The 20443-nt window shown below is 48.4% G+C and overlaps 1 protein-coding gene and 1 non-coding gene across 6 annotated transcripts in view; both read right to left on the minus strand.

Moving 5' to 3' along the window:
- The window catches only part of NPR1 (natriuretic peptide receptor 1), a 61694-nt gene extending 41513 nt beyond the window's left edge, over positions 1 to 20181 (minus strand). The window contains exon 1 of one of the 5 annotated variants that reach the window (XM_061606251.1): positions 20118 to 20181. The gene's annotated coding sequence lies outside the window, so the exon portion shown is untranslated. The other 4 variants (XM_061606247.1, XM_061606249.1, XM_061606248.1 and 1 more) reach the window with 4 other exon arrangements.
- Positions 19983 to 20054, minus strand: TRNAM-CAU (transfer RNA methionine (anticodon CAU)). The gene has a single exon. It is a non-coding gene; the product is annotated as a tRNA-Met (tRNA).
- Positions 20182 to 20443: the final 262 nt, after the last annotated feature.

Raw genomic sequence — 20443 nt, forward strand, 5'->3', positions numbered from 1 at the left:
GCACTGACTGGCAGCAGCTCTCCAAGGTCTCAGATAGGGAGCCTTTCCCCAGCCTTACCTGGAGATGCTGGGGATTGAACCTGGGTCCTTCTGCATGCAAAGCAGACGCTCTGCCACTGAGCTATGGCCCATCCCCAACATGGGAATGTACCTTATACCCAGTCCATCTAAATCAGTACCACCATGGAAGGGTGAAAGAAAAGCACAACCTAACAGTGTTCCCTCCTTGGCATAGGCCAAAGTCTGCTTCTTCCTCCTGCACTTAGTGTGCAACATGCCTGGGCAGGCACTCTTTCTTCTGCCCTGGCCTCTCTGCATCGCTGGACAAGGAAGAGAAAAGGATAGGCAGGTTGCTATGTTTTTATCCCGCTTGACCACTCTGTCCAACCTCCTGACAAGGAACAATTAGCCACTCTTTGCAAATAATCTCCCGGAGACATTGGTCATTTGTGACACGTAGAAAGACAAAAAAAAAAAAAACGGTTGCAATTTATAACTGACTGGTCGCCTGCAGCTTATCTTTCATCGTCACAGGCGAAGCTTGTTTTCCAGCCTGGGTAAATGTTTCTGAGCAGTGTGCCCCCCGTTTTAGTTTTTGTTTTTACATGCATATTTCCGCTTTCCTCTAGGTGGTGGGCATGGTTCTCCCTGTCATTTTATCCTCACAACAACACCGTGAGATAAGTCAGGTTGAGAGACTGTGACTGGCCCAAGATCACAGCCAGTGAGCTTCACAGCTGAGTCGGCATTTGAACCCGGGTCTCCTAGGCCATCATTCTAACCACACTACACTCCTGCCTTTAATTATGTGTGTGTGGGGGGGAAACAGGCAATTGTAGAGTACATTAATACAACATCTCAAGGAGTTGGAGGACTGCCTTCCTCTATTCCTCAAGGCTCTATTCTTGTCTGTGCAAGATTGGAGAGCATTCGCTCTTCGGGTTAAAGATATACTCAAAAAACCCTGAAGTGTCCTCCAGCAGGTTATCAGGAGTTCAAAAGAGAAGAGATTTCAGCAATTGCACGCAGCAGGCTTGTGCCTTGCATGGTGATTTTTAGTGCTTCCACGCTTTCATGCACATTATGCGCCCTAGAGCAAGGGTGGAGAATCCCGGGGCTGCCAGGGAGCAAAATGCGGCCCTCGCAACAGCTCTACATGGCCCTCAGGACTCTACCCAGGCCACACCCCCTCAGTGACCCTGTTCCTCCCCTCCTCCGCAGAGTGCTTTCACCTGGCTGGAATGCACCCTTGAACTGTGATAATAATGACTCGTGCTTGCCTGGTGCGTTTAGGAACCTCCGGATTTTGCATGGGTGAAGCGTAGCCTCCCGTACAAAGTAAGAGTCCTTTGTTCTCCCACTTTTGCCTCTGACCATGGCCACCTCTGGCATGCGGCTGCCAGAAGCTTGCTTATAAGGAAACCCGGCTCTTGTCCTGCCCCTAGAGAAAAAGGACAGTGCCACTCGGAATTCAGCATCTTCACGGGGGAGCCTGCGTCCCTCCGGATGCTGCTAGACTCCATGTCCATGTTGTAAGAATCGGGCCTTTAGTGGGCGGCCCCTACCCTTTGGAATTCCCTGCCACTACGAATCAGGCGAGCAACATCCCTATTGTCTTTTCAGCCCCTGTCGAAGACCTTTTTTTTCCAACAAGTCTTTTAAAGTGAAGATTCTTACGCCAATCTGCATCAGCTTTGAAATTGTTTTTATATATACCTTTGCTGTTAACTACATCGGGACGTTTCATGAAAATATTTATGTATTAAATTTACATCCCGCCCTTCCTCCTAGCAGGAGCCCAGGGCGGCAAACAAAAACACTAAAAACACTCTAAAATATCATAAACACAGGCTTGAAATATATTAAAACAAAACATCTTGAAAAACATATTAAAACAAAACACCTTGAAAAACATCTTTTTTAAAAAACAAAACATCTCAAAAAACATCTTAAAAAGCAATTCCAGCACAGACGCAGACTGGGATAAGGCCTCTACTTAAAAGACTTGTGGAAAGAGGAAGGTCTTCAGCAGGCGCAGAAAAGATAGCAGAGATGGCGCCTCTCTAATATTTAAGGGAAGGGAATTCCACAGGTAGGTGCCACCACACTAAAGGTCCGTTTCCTATGTTGTGCAGAATGGACCTCCTGATAAGATATCTGCAGGAAGCCCTCACCTTCAGAGAGCAGAGATCAACTAGGTATATGAGGGTATAATAATAATAGCAATGGCTAGTGGTCCAGCAGGTTGAGGGGCACAGATTCCCCAGCCCTGTTGAAAACTCCAGACAGCCAGATTCAACTGCTCCCACACATGAGATCTCTAGGGAAGAAGCAGGTGAGCCTATGGCCTTCTTGATATCACTGGCCACAGTGGTTGCTGCTGTCTGTTGGGACTGGTGGGGCGGAAGTCAGGGTGCCCAACAGTAGGCGGAGCCAGAGCCAATGACAGGCAGAGGCAGAGCTACTGAAAGGCAGAACCAACTCATCCTAGTTTTGCCCTTATCCTCTTCCCTGCTGAGTTCTACAAGGGCAACACTGAGACAGAGGAGGAAAAAGGTGACAGCCAGTGACACCCGCCAGATCAGTTGGATGTAAGGTGGTAGGGCAGGGCAGGCAGAAAACTGGCAGTTGAGGTCTGGCGAAGAGCAGACTGAGATTGGAGGGGCAGGGCCACACTTGCCCAGATGGACCAGCCTCCATTGGCTGGACAACAGCTCCCGTCAGCCCTGACCGTTGACTATCCTGGGGCTGACAGGTATTGGGAAGCCAACAGAGGGCTCAAGGTTTCCTCATCCCTTATCTAAGAAGAGGCATTCCCCTCTCTTCGGAAGGAATGCCTCTTCTAAATAAGAGGCATTCTTCCATCTCTTGCATGCAGTATAGAATGCAACTTCTTTGATCAGGGATGGGGCAATCCTGTGGCCCTCCAGATGTTGCCAGGCTACAACTCCCATCACCCCTGACCACTGGCCGTGCTGGCTGCAGGACCTGATGGGAGTTGTAGTTCAGCAACATCTGGACAGCTGCAGGTTCCCCTTCTCTACTCTACTGCCAGCACCTCCAGATGTTGACAGCAGCCCAGGCTCCTCTCTCCCTGGATGCTTCCAGACGGTGACTGTTTTCGGGTTGGGATTCAGTCAACCGCCAGCGAATGGAGGTTGTGCAACTGAAGCTGATTTGAGGCTCTTGTGCAACAAAACCTACTTCTCCCTGAAAAAAAAACACCAGACTTTGTGATAAGGAAAGTGATGGGGTGGGGGGATGTACTGAAAAGCAGGGGATGATGATCGCTTGAGGCAACAGTGTCTAACCTCCCTGCAACAGCATCTAACCTCCTTGCAAACAAATCAGAAGGAATGCTCACAATAAAGAGCCAGAGACCTGGTCTAGAAAAGGGTTGAATGTGTTCAGTAAACAAGATGACAGCTATCTCCCTCTTAAATGCAGATTTTTGCCCCCTAGGCAGACATCCTTAGCGGATGTGGGTATAAGAGATATCCCTCTTTCAGGTGATTTCCTCACTATTCCTAAGGTTGGCTTTTGAGAAGGCTCAGCCCCCATCTGCCTAACAAAAGCAAGGGTACTTGGCAACTGAGCTCGGACTATTAAAGCAGCTGCCAGCTAGATTAACCCTCTCCTGTCCAAACCTTTCCCCCTCTCTCCAATCTTACAGCAATATCTACCCTCTTCGACTCCCCAGCTATCGAAAACCTGACGGTGTAAGCACCTCAGGGCAGGGACCTTGACTTTTCTGCTTTTCCCACTAATTTATTACAGCCATAGCAGTCTTCTGGCGCCTCTTTGGCTATTGGAAAGAGAGGATTGGAAGCCCCTCGGGGCAGAGGTCTTGGCTTCTCTGCTCATGTCATTTCTTTATTTATTGGGAGGATTTAGAGGTTGCCCCAATAACAAGGTTCGCCAGGAGGATTATGTTACACCTCTAGCACTGATACAAAACAAAGAAAAGGAATGTGAAGAGACCCTTTACTCCTGGCAGTGGCAGCCAATTGTCTTTGTTACCCACATCGCAGGCACCGGGCTCTATGTTTCGCTCAGCGGTGAAAAACTCTGGGGAACATTCCTGATGGAACGCGGAGCGGCCCCAGAAATAGCAGCTGTCCCAGACAACAACAAAAACCTACGCCTGGCTGAGAAAACAATCCCAGGCAAAAGTGAAAGAGGTGGGGATGGGAGTGAGCTAAGCAGGGTGGTGCAAATGCACCCCTGGGATCCCAGCCATCTTTGCCTGCCCTGGGTGAGGAGACTACTCAGAAGCAAAAAGGGTCACCCTAAAGGTTCAAAGCTCAGATCACAGCCACACCATACCTTTAAAGCACTCTTACACCATTTTAAACAGTCAGGGCTTTCCCCAAAGAATCCTGGGAACTCTAACTTGTTAAAAATGCCAAGAGTGGTTAGGAGACCTCCTCACAAAGCAGCGACAATGGGACACGACCAGGATCCACACACCTGCAAGAAGCTGTCAGCTTTTAAAAAGTGCTGCCACACTAAAAGCTTCTTGCAAGTGCAGAATGAACATGATGTGGCACTTGTAATGTGCCCTAGGCCACTGTTCTTCAACATTGAGTCCCCTGCTGCTGTTGGACTACAACTCCCATGATCTTTGGCCATTGGCTAAGCTGGCATGGATTGATGGGAGTTGTAGTCTGACAACATCTGGAGGGTCCAAGGTTGAAAAACAGTGCCCCAGACATCTAAGAACATGAGAAGAGCCCAGCTAAATGAGAACAAACCTGGTGGCCCTCCAGATGTTGTTGGACACCACTTCCCATAAGCCACAGCCAGCATCTCCTAACAGTCAAGGATTATCAAAATTGGAGTCCAGCAACATCTAGAGGGCCACAGGTTCCCCACCCTTGTCCTAGACCAATCATGTCCCAACCAATCAGGGATCACATATAAAATGCATTTACAGAAGTATAAAGGATGGGGAACGTGTGGCCCTCCCAATGTTGCTAGACTCTGGACCAATGGTCAGGGATGCTGGGACTTATAGACCAGCAACAGCTGGAGGGCCACACATTCCCCTGACCTGCTCTAAATGAAAATTCTACAATTTGTCTGAAATCTACAGCCTACTACATTTCAGGGGATAGTGTTTTCAGTGAGCGTGTCTTAGACACATGTTCCAACCAATCAGAGATCACAGATCAATTGCACTTACAGAGGTGCAAATCAGAGCTAGGGAGCCCGTGACCCTCCAGATGTTGTCAAACTCTGCTTACCATCAACCCTAGCCAATATGGCCAGTGGCGCCAGGGATTATAGGAGTTGCAAGTCCAGCGACATCTGGAGGGCCACAGGTGCCTCCACCCCTAACTTAGAACATACAAATGGAGAGCTGCAACAGAAGGTTGCTGTGTGGTGTGCCCCTATTCAGTTTGCAAACCATCAAGTAGGGATGTTGGAGAATTATTTTGGAAAAAGTTGAAGAAATCATCGCAATTTGCATGTTCATCTGAGGTCAGGAACAGAAGACATGCAAGCAGATATGAGCAGGATTCGCTATTGTTGCTTCTCAAGATCACATATGCACTATCCATTTTAAAAAGTAGTATACCACTTTAAACAATCATGACCCCTCCCCCCAAAAATAATATTGGGAACTGTAGTCTGTTAAGGATGCTGAGGAGAAGGGATTGATTGTGTCAGGGGAATCGGGTTCTCCTGACAACTCTCAGCACCCTTCACAAACCACCCTTCCCAGCATTCTTTGGGGGAAGCCATGACGGTTTAAAAGTGGTATCATAGTGCTTTAAATGGATGGTGGAAACGTGGCCTAATGTTGCACACAATTACGCCATCTTCTCCATCATTCTTGACATTTCCCTTCCACTGAAATCAATTACGTTGAAACGCACCAAAATGAATTACATTTGTTTCGGCCATCACAAATAGCAAGACGAATAACGCGGGTTGTAGCGGAAGCTGAACCGTAGCAGAACGGAAACAGTGCTGATTGCAACGAACCCAGAACAGGACGGAAATCGCTGCACAAGACTGACCGTGCTCTCTGTAGTCACTGAGCACAGTCAGCCCTGATTGGGCTGGATTTTGGGGAGGGGGGACTTCCTTCCTTAGAGTTTCCCCCCTTATTTATTTAAAAGCATTTCTAAGCCAGCTTCATATTTCAAACATCTCTAAGTGACGTACAGTCTGAAAAAACAATGTCTGAAAACACTGAGACAAAAACAGAACCTAAAACCAATGGAATGGTGATATAAAACACATAAAAGTGAATAAAACAGCCAGCCAGTTAAGATTCGAACAGATAAAACAGGATCCAATGTTATGGGTCAGAGAAAGCTTGAAATGATAAGGCTTCATAAGACATCTGAAATGACTAATGGCTCTGCAGAGGGAGAGGTGTTCCACACAACAGGGGTAACAACGGAAAATGCCCATTTTCAGGTCACCCACCCCATGATAGTCTGTTTTTTTATTTCCGCAAACCTGGGGGTTTCCACCCCACAAGACTAACCACATCTTCCCCCTCTTGCGGGGGAGCTATCCCCTTCTCCTACATCAACATTGAAAATAGAAGGAACGTTCTCCATCAGGGTTGTCACGTGTCTCCTAGCCTGGTTACCTACGGCGAGTAAAGATCTCTCCCAGCCAACCAGCAGGGGCTGCTTTACATACATGCAAATCCTTTCTCTTCTTTTAGTGAACAAATTTACCAGCCAGTTAAATATTGTCATTAAATATTTACCGATAAGGACCATCCTGGATAGCCTCACACCAAGGATTAAGAGTACACACTGCTAAAGGCCAGTGGTGGCTGGTGCCCATTGGGACTGGTGGGGCGGAAGGCAGGGAGCCCAACAGAAAGTGGAGCCACAGCCAATCACAGGCAGAGCCAACTAATTCTAGTTCTGTCCCCTTCCTCCGTCTCCCTACATGGGCAGCTGACAGGCAGGGCCACCTCCTGGACTGGTTGTAAGTAGGAAGGCAGGTAGATGGAGGCTGACCGAGAGTGGATTGGGGTTGGTGGGGCAGAGCCCCACCTGCCCTAATAAATCAGCCTCCACTGCTAAAGGTGTCCCCCTCTGCCCATTTGTTCTCCAATCTATTCTTTTTGAGAAGCAGGTTCCTCGTGCGAGACCACCCCCATCAACGTATCGTTGCGCAAGCAGCATGAGAAGATGTGGCTGCACCCTACCTGAAAATAGTCTGGAAGTGCCCTGCGTTTCATGGAGAACAGACTTGAGTGGCTTGATTAGGAAGCGAGGCTGAAGGACTCTGTTTATGGCGTTTACACACTGCTTAATCACCCGCATTTCTAAGCAACGTACGTCAAAATAAAGCCACACAGAGAATAAAAGAATAAAAATTCATCATGAAACAGAACACGACCTTAAAATGCCTCCAGGGATATGGAAGTCTTCGTCAAGTGCCTGCAGTGCATCAGCAAGGAAGGCTGCCTGTCTAATCTCAGGCAGGCAAGAGTTCCATAGGCTTGGCCTCTACTAGACGTTATGAGCCCATGCATCTGAGCCATGGGGGACCACCAACAGAGACTCCCCCTCCCAAGAAAAAATCTCAGTGATTGGGCAGGGATGTAAGGTATCAAGCGGTCCTTAAAGTATCCCAGACTCAAGCTGTTAAGGGCCTTGTAAATTCATACAAGAACCTTGGACCTGGCCCGGTAACGCATGGGAAGCCAGTGCAAGCTTTCAAGCGCTAGTTATTATTACTGCAGAAGCGCGTAGAATTGCTAGGCACTGTACCAAAATCCACACCGTCACGATTCCCTGCCTACAGGCTTATACGCTAAAGATGAAGCCAGTAAACGTTTGGAAGGAAATAAAAATAAAATGACAGTGGAAGAAGGGGTATTTCTTTTTTGTAACTCTCTCATCTCCCCAATAGATATTTTGATTGTAAGCTCCTCGGAGCAGGGATTGTCCTGTCCTACATCCTGCTTATATCGCTCTCTCCAATGCCTCCTCGGCCAGCGATGGCACCATAATAAATGAAGCCCCCAGGGTGAGCAGGAAGAGGCGTGACAGGCAAAGCCAAGCACAGCAAAAAGTGCTCCGCGCCGAGTTAGCCTGCCTTTGCCAGAATTCCCAAGCCCTTTGCTTCAGCTGGGGCCACCTTTGAAAGAAAATAAGATATTGGAGCCAAACCCTTCCACGAACACGGCCCCTTTAGAAACCCCAAACTCATTCCAAAATCCACACCCCGGCACGGAGACGTCCCCGCTCCTCTCCCAGCTGCTATCAGGGGCACTGCGGTTAACACCCCTGCAAGGTCAAGACCCTGTTGCTATTAAAACTCAGCTCAATCAACAGGGGGAGGGGGGAGGCCTCTGCCCCATGCAGCGTGCAATTTGCCATCCTTTAAGAGAGGAATTTTCACCCCCCAAAAAAGCTTGGCAGGGATCCTCACTCACAGGATTTAGCACTGCATACCGCGGCTTAAACTTGAGGCAGGCCCCTTGAGCGCATGCACCCCCAGCCAATGGGCCACAACGGCTCTGGAACAAGAGGCAAAGTAAAGTTAAGACGGCCGCTGTCTCCAGAGTACGTGCTGAGTGCCCATCTGGGACTAGAGGCCTGGGTTCCTAGGTTGCAGAGCTGCTTCCTAAGCACAGCAGCACCTATAATTAGTTTTTATTTTATTTTTAAAGACATGGAATAGCTGGGAGACTTTGGAACTGTGGATTTCTAAGAAAACAGCAACCCAAAAGGTAGGCCTAAAGGTTACTGAGAATGTACATGAAACCTTCTAAAGGGCAGGATCAATGGTAAGTGGATGTTACCATCTCTCAGACAACAGCTCCCCAGTCCCCAATGCGGGGACAACAGCAACAACGGCCTACCTTTCAGGGTGGTCGTAAGGATTACTGAAAACAGATGTAACACAGTCTGTGACTGCCATTTATTAGGGGAAGTGGAGTTGCGGACAAATACCTGCCTCTCTTTCTTTATCTAACTCATGGGTTTGAGAACCATTGTGGAATCACCTCTGATAAATATGTTGCAGGTGTAATGATGTTTTTCACACGTGTGTACGTACCAAGTCATCCTTCCATCGGATTGGCAAGGATTCTAAGCACCCAAGTCATGAGCTATTACCCCACCCCCAAGTCCAAAATACTCTCACCACCACACTTATGCATTTGTTTAAACAAACACACACCTCAAATGCAGAAAAGCAGCCAGAGGTCAAATCTGGAGAGTGAGTAGTCCCAGAAGGGATGTGCATTAAGGTGCAGCCGGTTGCTTAACAGGGGAAGAAAGATTCGGATTTGTTTCTTTGTATGTTTTCATCAGGCCAATCCCACAGAAACAGTTAACTGTATGAACGTAACGCACGGCAGCATCAAGAGAAATGAACTCGGCTCCGAATAAACAACATCAACAAACATACAGCACTGAGTTTCCCCAGCAGATCGCAACATGCCCCTTTGAAAAAGGGAGAATGTGTTCCCTTTAAAAAACAATTAAATTAAATTAAAAGGACATATTAAAATAAAGAGTAGATAAGAGAAAAACAAATTCATTTGAAATGTGGTGTTGGAGGAGAGCTTTGTGCATATCACGGACTGCGAAAAAGACAAATAATCGGGTGTTAGAACAAATTATACCAGAACTGTCACTAGAAGCTAAAATGATGGAACTGAGGTTATCATACTCTGGACACATAATAAGAAGTCACAATTCACTGGAAAAGACAATAATGCTGGAAAAACAGAAGGGAGTAGAAAAAGAGGAAAGCCAAACGAGAGATGGATTGATTCCATCAAGGGAGCCACAGACCTGAACTTACAAGATCTGAACAGGGTGATTCACGACAGATGCTCTTGGAGGTCGCTGATTCATGGAGTTGCTATAAGTCGTAGTCGACTTGAAGGCACATAACAACAGCATTAAAATAAAACAGGACGAACTCAAATGAATTTAGGCACACCTGAAAAAAAAGCCTCTCCCTAGCTAGTGTTCAAACAAGACAAGCACAAACCCTGAAGCAGATGGACCCTTAAGTTTGCCGAAAGAGGACACTTGCGTTCTGAAACAAAATTACGCCAGGGCACAAACATGCCCGCTTAGAAGCGAGGGTAGGGGGTTTTCTCCCGAGACATAAGAACAGAGGAAGCTGCCTTTTCCCGAGTCAGACCCCTTGGCCCATCTGGCCCAGCATTGCCTACACTGACTGGCAGCAGTTCCCCAGGTCTTCCGGCAGGGAGTCTCTCCCAGCTGGAGCCCAACCCAAAGGTCTTTGCTCACCTATGCACTCCGGTGGGTCAGCGAGAGGGCCCCGTGGGAGACTGGATTAATTGCTTGGCAACCTGCGCTTTGGCATGCAAAGCAGGAACTCTCCCACTGGGCCATCATCTCTCTTTGCTTTGTATGATCCGAGCGGACCCTCAACCGTCCCATCACCCAGCAACAAACCGCCTGCACAGGCTTATTAGGATGGGACGAACAAGCACTCAAAAGTCAGCCATCTTTTTCCACTCGCCCCTCTAGGGAGCTTCAATATCCCACTCACAACCTTGCCCGGGGTTTGGGGGAAAAAGTACCTGCACAGCGGACTGATGAGCAAAGGAGCTAAGATTAGACAGGACAGCTAGGACCTGGATTAAAATCCCCACTCGACCTTGGTGACCCTGCCCCGTCGCCTACCCCGCAGGGCTGTTGTGTGAGGATAACGTGAACCAGGTGCTGAGCTCCTTAAAGGGTAAAAATGGAACAAGGGAGGACGGGGGGGGGGAGAGGACTTTGACGTCCTTCCCTGGTTCTCCCTGTCAGATTCCCACCTGCTTGTGGCTACTGCCTTTCACTAGGCACCACCAGGGATACCACCAGTCCAGACCATCCTTTATATGGTTTCTCACTCCGCTCTAGCACAGATCTCACTAGATCCCCCTGCTAGGGAGCACCACCAGTCACGTCCTATAACCAATACTCCCAGAGACCTTGCCTGAGTCTCTCTCTAGCTGGTTACTTCTGTGACTGCATGCTTATGCTGTTACCAACCCCCTTGTATCTTTATAGATACAACTTTATACAACTCTGGGTTGCTCTGGATACTTGAATTGTTATTATTCCTCCCTTCACCGCTGCCACCATTAGATACTGTTTCTGTTCAGCCTTGGTAACTACCTTGCCCTCCCTTCTGGTATGTATATCCCCCAGCCAAGGATCAGGCCTTTGGTAAACCAAATAAGTATTTATTAAATATCAGAAATAACAAGATTAGTTTTAGAATGTTTCACAAGCGTATGGTTTCATCTATTCCTGTTTTGTACTTGACTTATTATTAATCAGAACTCCAACTCCCTCTTTCTCCACACTCCCAACATCCACCCAGATTCAACTGTCATTCTTCCATTTATACTCCCAGCCATTCAAACGCTCAGCCAATCATCCAGCATTCTACTGCTCATGTACTCCCCCCTCCTCTTTAACTCCACTTACCATATGTCTTCTATATAAACAGCACTTACCATATTTACCCTACAAGCAAGAACATCACAAGGACCAAAAAGACTTAACTTGGGGTAAGGGCAGATAGGGTTGAAGCTAGCTCCCCCCGCCAATGTTCAAGCGGTAGTCGAATTCGTTCACATACACTCGTAGTGTTTCCCAGACCTCAACGAAGATGTGACGAGGAATATTTTGGGGAAAAGCGAAATGAAAAAAGATTTTTTGGCAGGGTGGTGGAATTCAATGGGGTTACATACCACAGAGCTGAGCAAGGAGATATGAACAGGTTGGCCACTGTTGTCTTTTGAAGGGAATCTGACCTGGCAAAAAATGCTTTATGCTGGGGTAGGGGTGCAGCTGCAAGTGGGAAACAGCAAACCTGGAGACCCTTCCCATTTCTAAACAGGAGCCCTCTTCTCCTTAGGTGTGAGTGAGGTTACTGGCCACGGCAAAGGAGAGTGTTTCCCCACATGCCCAGAGACACTCATTCCATTGGGACTTTGCAGGTTCCAGGAATGGGTTCCAGGTTCAAACTCTAAACCAGGGGGAATGGTACGCCCAGGACCCAGAGCTTAATTTCAGTCCCGGAATCACCTTTACGATGCTAAGGCTCGTCCCCAAACACACAACGTCGCGACCGACAGGAGCGTCTCTGGGCATATGTAAAGTGCTTCCCTATCACCACGTTAACAGTGGAGGAAGCACGCGTGTCAGGTAGTTCCCTTTTCAAAGAAAAGAAAAATTAAATCCCAGAGAAGGAAAAGAGAATAACAGTAGGACTCAGGACTTACTCCGGGCCTTCTGCTTGATGTCTCGGATCAGGGCAGTGTAGTTTGCCTCCCAGAAAGGAATATCCTCCACGGTCATGTTGATCAAGGCTGGCAAGCTTACGTAGAGACCCTCCACGGCGAAAAAGCAGGGGCGATCGTCAGTCTTGTTGTCCCAATACAGCAGCATGGCCCGACGGGTCCAGTTGAAGTGCTGGTTGAGGCAGGCCCCAAACTCCCCCAGTTTGCCGTGGCTGGGCCCGGTGCGGGTGGTCAAGGCATATTCGTTGTCCTTGTTGCCAAAACCTATGGCCTCGGCCGCAGCCGTCACCAAAGGCAGGCCCCAGTGCCGGGTGAAACGGGCCACGGGGGCCGTGGCATAGACACAGCCAGGGCCGATGAAGGCCTCCGGGTTGCTGCCCATCTTGAGGTCCACGGCGGACTGGGGGGCCATGGAGTCAGAGCAGACCCCGTGCCCATCCTCGCTGGTGCCAAAGACTGGCCACACGGTGTAGCCGGGGAGGAGATCTGGCCGCGCATTGACCTTCCGGATGGCCAGTTCGATGGCGGGGCCCACGCGGGGCCAGGCCCACGGGTACGTGGTGTTGTGTTCCGGAAGCACCACCGCAATGGTCAAGTTGGCCCCGGCCGCCGTGCCCAGCTGGGAGACAGCCACCAGCAGCCAGCACAGCAGCCCGCTACCTGGGCATGGCCAATGCAGCTCTTTCGGGGGGCTCACCAGACAGAGCCACGACCCATGGAGGACCACACCCCTGCCGCCACCTCCACGCCACCCAGCCCTCATTCCCTGGCCCCCGCCCAACTGGCAACCCCTTTGCTTCCCTCGGCTCACTTTCGATTCACTTACCTCTGGGGCCCCTGGTGACTGCACACCTTCTTCCCCCCCAAAACGCAATGCTGCCCCCCCAGAAACTACCCCACCCCAACACCCACCCACAGATGAGGCCCCTTCCTAACCCCCTCACCCAAGCAGTGGCACAGAGGTGTTCTGCTGAAACTTGGCAACGCCTCAAAGGCACCCCAGGACTGCCAGAGCCCCCCCCCACTCAAGCCCACCCCACTAGCTCTCCTGCATCATGCAGCAAGCCCCCTTCCCCTCCACACACACCCAGCTTCTCCTCGCTGCCTCCCTCCATCCACAAAGGTCCCTGCAGCCAAAGGATCTAATCTCCGTTGCCCACCAACTTGTGCCAAGTTTGCTGGGTGCCCGAGTTCACCCGCCCCGTCGGGTCCCACCTCTGCCGCGCTGCCTTCCTTCCCGTAACCCCGACGGAGACAGAGTGGAGTGAAAAGGCAGAGCGGAGGTTTATCTAGCACAGGGTCGGAGTTGCTTTTCCCTTCTCTTCATTCAATGACAGAAAGGCGGCTCTCACCCACAAGGCGCCTTAACTCCTTCCTGCCCAGGACGGCAACCCTCCCCCCTTCCACTCCTTCCAATTCAGAGAGAAAACCGGGAGGGACGCAAGATTGTTTCCAAACAAAGGTCACCCAGCACGAAGGGACGGCCAGATTCCAAGCGGAACTGAACAACAATGGCATACACAGATATTTTCCCCTTGCACGACATTCTTCTTATTAGCTTTTTATTATCATCTATTATAATAATAATAATAATAATAATAATAATAATAATAATCATAGGCAATGAAAATTTTATTATTATTATTACACATACCCCTGGCATGCTTATTACCCGGGTGATAACAGCAACAATGACAGTATTTTCTCCATGCTAATTTATTAGTACAGATGCAAAAAAAAGTTTCTTATTTGTCATTTCATACATCTCATATTGTCACTGCAAAACATTACGAACAGTGACCTGTCTTGCCGATCGGCGTGCATTCTCTGAAAAGAATTCATTTTCCTCAGCCCAATCTATTAAAGAGGTTGAATTACTCTCTTTTTTCCAATTTGTAGCTGCCATTTTTATTTTAATTATTACTTTGACTAAGCCCTTAAGTATGAATCACAGAGTACGCGGCACTGTTATTAATGACGTTCCAAATCAGTGTTAAAGCACTGCACGTTAAAAAAGAAAGAAAGAGAGAGAAAAGCCTGCCAACAGCTTTAAGCAATTTGATGTTTTCTTTTACGGTGTCGTATCTTCTGTCAGCACATTGCCAGCCTGCCATTCTGCTCAAGAGCTCAAGGCTGCATGTGTGGTTTCCCAGCCCTCCTCCTCTTTAGCTTCACAACAGCCTGTTGAGGTAGGGAAGGCAGAGAGAGGGTGGAGAGGGGAGGCTGGCATCAAGGTCACCTAGGAAAAGTGGAAACCTTACGCCCTTCAGATGTTTCTGGACCCTAGCTCCCGGCAGCCGGCATGGACAGTGATGATGAGAGTTGTAGTCCAGCCACATCTGGAAAGACGCAAGTTTCCTGTCCTTGCATTAGAGGAAGATAGAGGTGTCAGGGAGGTAGCTTAGGGGCAGTGAAGGCAAGTGATGGTCTAAGTTCAGGGATAGTGAAGCTGTGGTCCTCCAGATGTGGCTGGACTCAGCATGGCCAACGGTCAGGGATGATGGGAGTTGCAGTCCAACTACATCTGGAGGTCCATGGCTTCCCCACGCCACGCAGGGAAGATTTGAACCCATGACCACCTGGCCAAAAATCTGGGTAACACAAGCAAGAAAAGAAAATAGGTCTCTGCCCCGGGCCTTGGGGAGATTACAGTGTAGATTTTGACAGAAAGGGGACAGGACAGGAAAGGAAGAAGAGGCAAAGGGGAATAATTGATGCAGATATAGTTATCTGCAGTGATTGCACACGCCCAGGGTTGGGAGACCTGTGTCTCTCCAAGGCAATGTCAGCCCTCCTCAGAGTAGACCCACTGACATTAGTGGACATGGCTAGCTGAGGACTCTTCATGTCAACAGGTCTACTCGGAGTAGAAGTTAGTTGGGTAGAGAACCCCAACTGCCAGCAACCCTTTGCCAGAGATCCTACAGCACCATTCAAGGTTAGATCAGCCCTTCCGAATGTCCAGTTTGGTGCTGGCCTCCAGCGTCCAGCGTCCCTGGCTGCTGGCCATGCTGGCTTGGGCTGGTGGGATCTGGAATCCAGCGACATTTGGGTGGTAATATCCCTGGGTTAAGCCAAAACCTTGAGGAAGATATGAATTTGGAGAGGGGGGGGGCAGATCCACACCATGCATTTACAGCACACCCAATGCACATTTAAGGCGCACCCAATGCACATTTAAAGCGCACGACCTTCCCTGAAAGAATTCTGGGAACTGTAGTTTGCACCTCACAGCACTCCAAATTCCCACCCACCCCTTAACAAACTACAGTCCCCATGATTCATTGGGGGACGGTGCGTGCTTTAAATGAATGGTGTAGACCTATCCAGAGGTGGCCCTATGTAGGACTCCACAGACAACCAAGGCTTTTGGGGGCTCAGCAGTGGGATGATGAATCACAGAAACCATGGACATTACAGGAACATGGACAGCATCAGAAAGAGGGCGCTTGCCGGGCGGCCATGATTATTATTATTTAGATTTATTGCCCACCCTTCACCCAAAGGACCCGGGGTGAGTCACAACGGTTTTAAAATGCAGGATTAAAAAATAGTGGAAAACCACCTGAAACCACCACGACCGACTTCACCATGTGCCAAGAGCGTTATCTAACCATTAATCCAGCATTGCCTGTCCAATGCTTTACAGATTTCTCTCTCTCTCTCTCATTTAAGGAACGCAGAGAGGAAGAGATCATAATGAGCCTGCGTTGTCCCACAGGTCTTCTTGCATCCATCTGCACTTCAACCAGCCGGGCCAAAGCTTGTGAGCTGAATGCAGCCTCAGATATTCAACCAACTTTTACTCAGGGTTAGACCCACTAAAATTAATAGCCATGACTAACTTTGGTCCTACCTACAGCCATATTACCCTGAACATGCCCGATCTCGGAAGCTAAGCAGGGTCAGGCCTGGTTAGTCCTTGGACGGGAGACTGCCTAGGAATACCGGGTGCCGTAGACTTAGAGGAAGGCAATGGTAAACCACCTCTGAATACCTCTTACCATAAAAACGCTATGAATATATCCAAAAAAGATTCATAGGGCTGCCATGCATCGTAATCGACTTGAAGGCATAGAACAAAGATACACACCTGAACAACAACTCACACAAATACTGATCACGGCAGCGTATAATGATGCCATTAAAACATCCTAAAATTATTAGACCCTAAAATACAGGACAAAATGACCAAGTCTGGGTCAAATCGATTCTGTAAAAACACTTTGGTGGAAACAAGAATGTTCTCAGCAGGGGGTGAAATATCAGAACTGTAGGTATCTGTCTGATTTCAATAGGAACAGTGCCCCAAATTGTGTAATTTGAATTACATATATGAATATATATCCAAAAAGATTCATAGGGTGTCCGTAAGTCGTAATCGACTTGAAGGCATAGAACGAGAAGAAGACCGTTGGTCCATGAATTTCAGTGGGTCTACTCTGAGTAAAAGCTAGTTGAATTCAACTAGTTGGGTTCCCCAAAGTGCCTCAAAATATTATGGAAGTATATTTTAAAAATGAGAAGAAACCCATTTGTATAGGGTAAGTAATATTTTCTATAGTTTATATTTATTCATAGTTTAAAATATATTAATATATTTTTAATTTTGTACACAAAGTGTGCCAGAAAATTGTTATATGTTTTACAGTGCATCACGAACCAAAAAAGTTTGAGAACCACTGGTCTACACTGTCCCTGGCATCGCGACCTTCTGCGTGCAAGGCAGGTTCTTTACCTCTGAGCTAAGGCTCCTCGCTGTCCAGGGAAGGGGGTCCAACCCCCTCCCAAGGCAGCTTGTTCTGGAGTCAAACAACTCTGATAGTTTAGGAAGCTTCTTTGCCATCTGCATCCTTTGCTCCACTTTTGTTCTCCGGTGGAGCAAATATCATGCCCCTGATGCTTGTCAGGAAGACACGGCCAATCAGGGTACCTTAGGGCTGAGGGAGACAGTTCGCATTCCAAGGTAAACTCACCTGGTCCACACTTCCCGAAACAACAGGCGAGACAAAATACAGGCGGCCTTCGAAATTTGCCCCCCTCCACATTTTGCAACACAGTTGTCTAGCCAAGTAAAGCGTACCGAAAATTGCATCGGCTAGGCTGAAGTAGGCACGGAAATGAATCGATCGACTGAAAGAACATAGAACAATGCATTCCATTATGGGATGTTGCTTTGCAAAAATGTGCGTGCTGGGCAAAACTGCATACAAAAATGTGCATAAGAGGAGAAATCTGACCTAAAATTTTCATGAGGACTTTGGGGAAAAACTGTAAACTAATTTTAATTTTTAAAAAAGCAAATTGCTACAGAAATGTGAAGAACTCCGCTTAAGATTGGGAAAATGAGGAGGAACGGACAGATTTGTTCACTCCTGTGGTGCCCTGATACACAACTATGTGGGAGCTGGTGAATGCCTTTCATACTCTGTGCCAGGGCAGCCAATATAGTGCCCTCCAGACTTTCAAATATATTATTTTATTACATTTATATCCTACCCTTCCTTCCAGAGGAACTTGCAATTCCCATCAGCTGTAGCCAGCAGGGCCAATGATCAGGAGGTGATGAAAACTGTAGCCCGAAAACTGAGGGTGGGAGGAAACATTGATTGCTATGCTATGTCTGCTGTACGTCTTAGTTCACACTGACGCAGTAAGGCAGAGGAGGGGGTCTGAGAGTTCTCAGGGAGCCCATCCAGAGTGCCTCACTCTCAGGGCTCCCCAAATTAAGGACCCAACCTTGCCCAGCAATGTGTCCAACAGGTTATCAGCTTCATTGTCTGAAAGGGCAACAGCGACACCTGATGGTCAAGACAAGCTTTTCACCACCACGCACATGGCCTGCATGCACACACCGTATATATGTGAAGCACATGACTTTCCCCAAAGAATCCTAGGAAGTGTAGCTTGTTACGGCAGCTGGGAATTGTAGCTCTGTGAGGGAGAAACTACAGTTCCCATGTTCTTTTTTTGGGGGGGGGTGAGTCATGCACTTTAAATGTATGGCGCACACACCGCCACTATGACCAAAAATGTTTTTCCATTTCTGTATCATTCATGCTAAGAGAGCTGTGGAATTGTAGAAGTTTAAAGTTGGGAAAGGTCTTAGAGGTCATCTAGTCCAGCCCACTGTTCAAAGACACATTCCAGCCAGGCAAAAGCACTTGGGGTGTGGAGCAGGGGTATGGCTTAGGGATAGCGTGGTGTAGCAGTTAGAGTGTTGGACTAGGACCTGGGAAGACCAGGGTTCGAAACCCCACTAAGCCATGAAGCTCACTGAGTGACCCTGGGCTAGTCACTGTTTCTCAGCCTAACCTACTTCACAGCGTTGTTGGGAGGATAAAGTTGGGAGGGGGAGAACCATTTCTGCATGCCACCTGGAGCTCCTTGGAGGAAAGGTGGGATAGAAATGTATTTCATTTATTTATTTATTAAATTTATATCCCACCCTTCCTCCTAGAAGGAGCCCAGGGCGGCAAACAAAAGCACGAAAAGCACCCTAAAACATCTTAAAAACAAAAGCCCTTAAAACAGTGTCCCATTCCCATCCATTTTAAATCACTCACGCCAAGTATTGTAATGTTGATGCTTGACAATTTCTAACTTTCCCTGGTTCATGCTTAAGAACATAAGAAGAGCCTGCTGGACCTGGGAGGGCTCATCTTCCAGCACTATCTTGAGTTTCATTTTGGATACTCTGTTCAGAGGGTTTTCATGACGAGATGTTCAGACTGCTTTCCTCCAAGTATTAAATGTAGTAATGAAATAAAATAAGATAGGGGTCTACGGGCCAGGGAGAGTTCCGAGGGCCCAAAAGAGAGGCCTGCAGGGCCGCACGCGGTCCCTGGGCCTGAGGTACCGCATCCTTATATTACCCTATTCCATCTAAGATGTTGTGGATTACAACTCCCAAAGCCCATTCAAAGGACTTTATTATGATAAAAACTACATAGCAACTAAAAACTACTTGCCTTACACCAAAGCAAACCCTAGGTCCGTCTAGCTTAGTATTGCCTGCACTGACTGGCAACAGCTGCCCACAGTTCCGGACAGGGCACATTCCTCACCTTGCCTGGAGATGCCGAAGGGGGTTGAACCTGGGACCTCCTGCGAGCAAAAGAAGTGCTACGGCTCTTCCTCTAAAACATAAGTAAGATTCTAGTCCTCATGGTTCTGAGAAAAAAAACAGAGTCCAACAGGAGCATTGAACACTACTTTATACTAATGATCAGACTACTGGCCCATCTAGCTTAGTGCAGTGTACACTGACTGGTAGCAGCTCCCCAGCATTTCAGACAGGCAGCATTCCCAACCCTACCTGGACACTGAAGGCCTTCTACATGCAAAAAAGATGCTCCATTTTGTGGGAAGCAATTCCTAAAGAGAAAAAAAAAATACCTCAGCTTCTACAGCCAACCAACCAACTTCTTTCCCGCCACTGAGCGAGTCGTGGGGAGGGGCATTCGGACTCGAGAGTCAGGGGTGGGCCGCTGCGCTTTCCCAGGATGCAAAAAGGAATTGGCTCATGCAGGCACCCTTTGCTTAAAACTGTCCATCACGTTACGTCTTATGCTTTGGTTTAGGCTCCCCCTTTGTTCTAACACTGCAGCAAAATTAACGTGGTATAATTTCCAAAGAACTTGTATTTAATTTTTAAGTAGTTATAACCCTTGAACATGTTTAAAAAAACCTGAATTTAAAAAAAAAACCAAGCTAGCAGAGGATGGTTTCGATCCATCGACCTCTGGGTTATGGGCCCAGCACGCTTCCGCTGCGCCACTCTGCTGCTCGTACATACAACTTGCCACATATGCTCTATAAGCATTCCAACCGGCCCGCACATGCGCACCAAGCACATCTGTTTCATTCCTCCTCTCTTCTTTCAGTGCCTTTCTCTTCCCCTAGCGGCCTCCGCTCCGCGAGCCAAACTGCGCATGCGCCTCCCCTACCCTCACGGCCGCTACCGCCCGCCCTCGCCCCCCACTAACCCTCCCATTGGTTACATTTCCCCGCTGCCGACTTCGCCATTGGCTAACCATTCCTCCTAGCCTCAGCCTGTTTGGGCTCCTAATGAGAGACGGGCAGAAGAAGCCAATGAGAACACAGAAACCAACAGCTGGGGGGGGAAACCGGGACGCGCGGGCGGGATTGGCTGGGGGTGGGGAGCCGCGGAGG

The sequence above is a fragment of the Rhineura floridana genome, chromosome 22, assembly GCF_030035675.1.
Source record: "Rhineura floridana isolate rRhiFlo1 chromosome 22, rRhiFlo1.hap2, whole genome shotgun sequence".
Taxonomy (NCBI): Eukaryota; Metazoa; Chordata; class Lepidosauria; order Squamata; family Rhineuridae; genus Rhineura; species Rhineura floridana.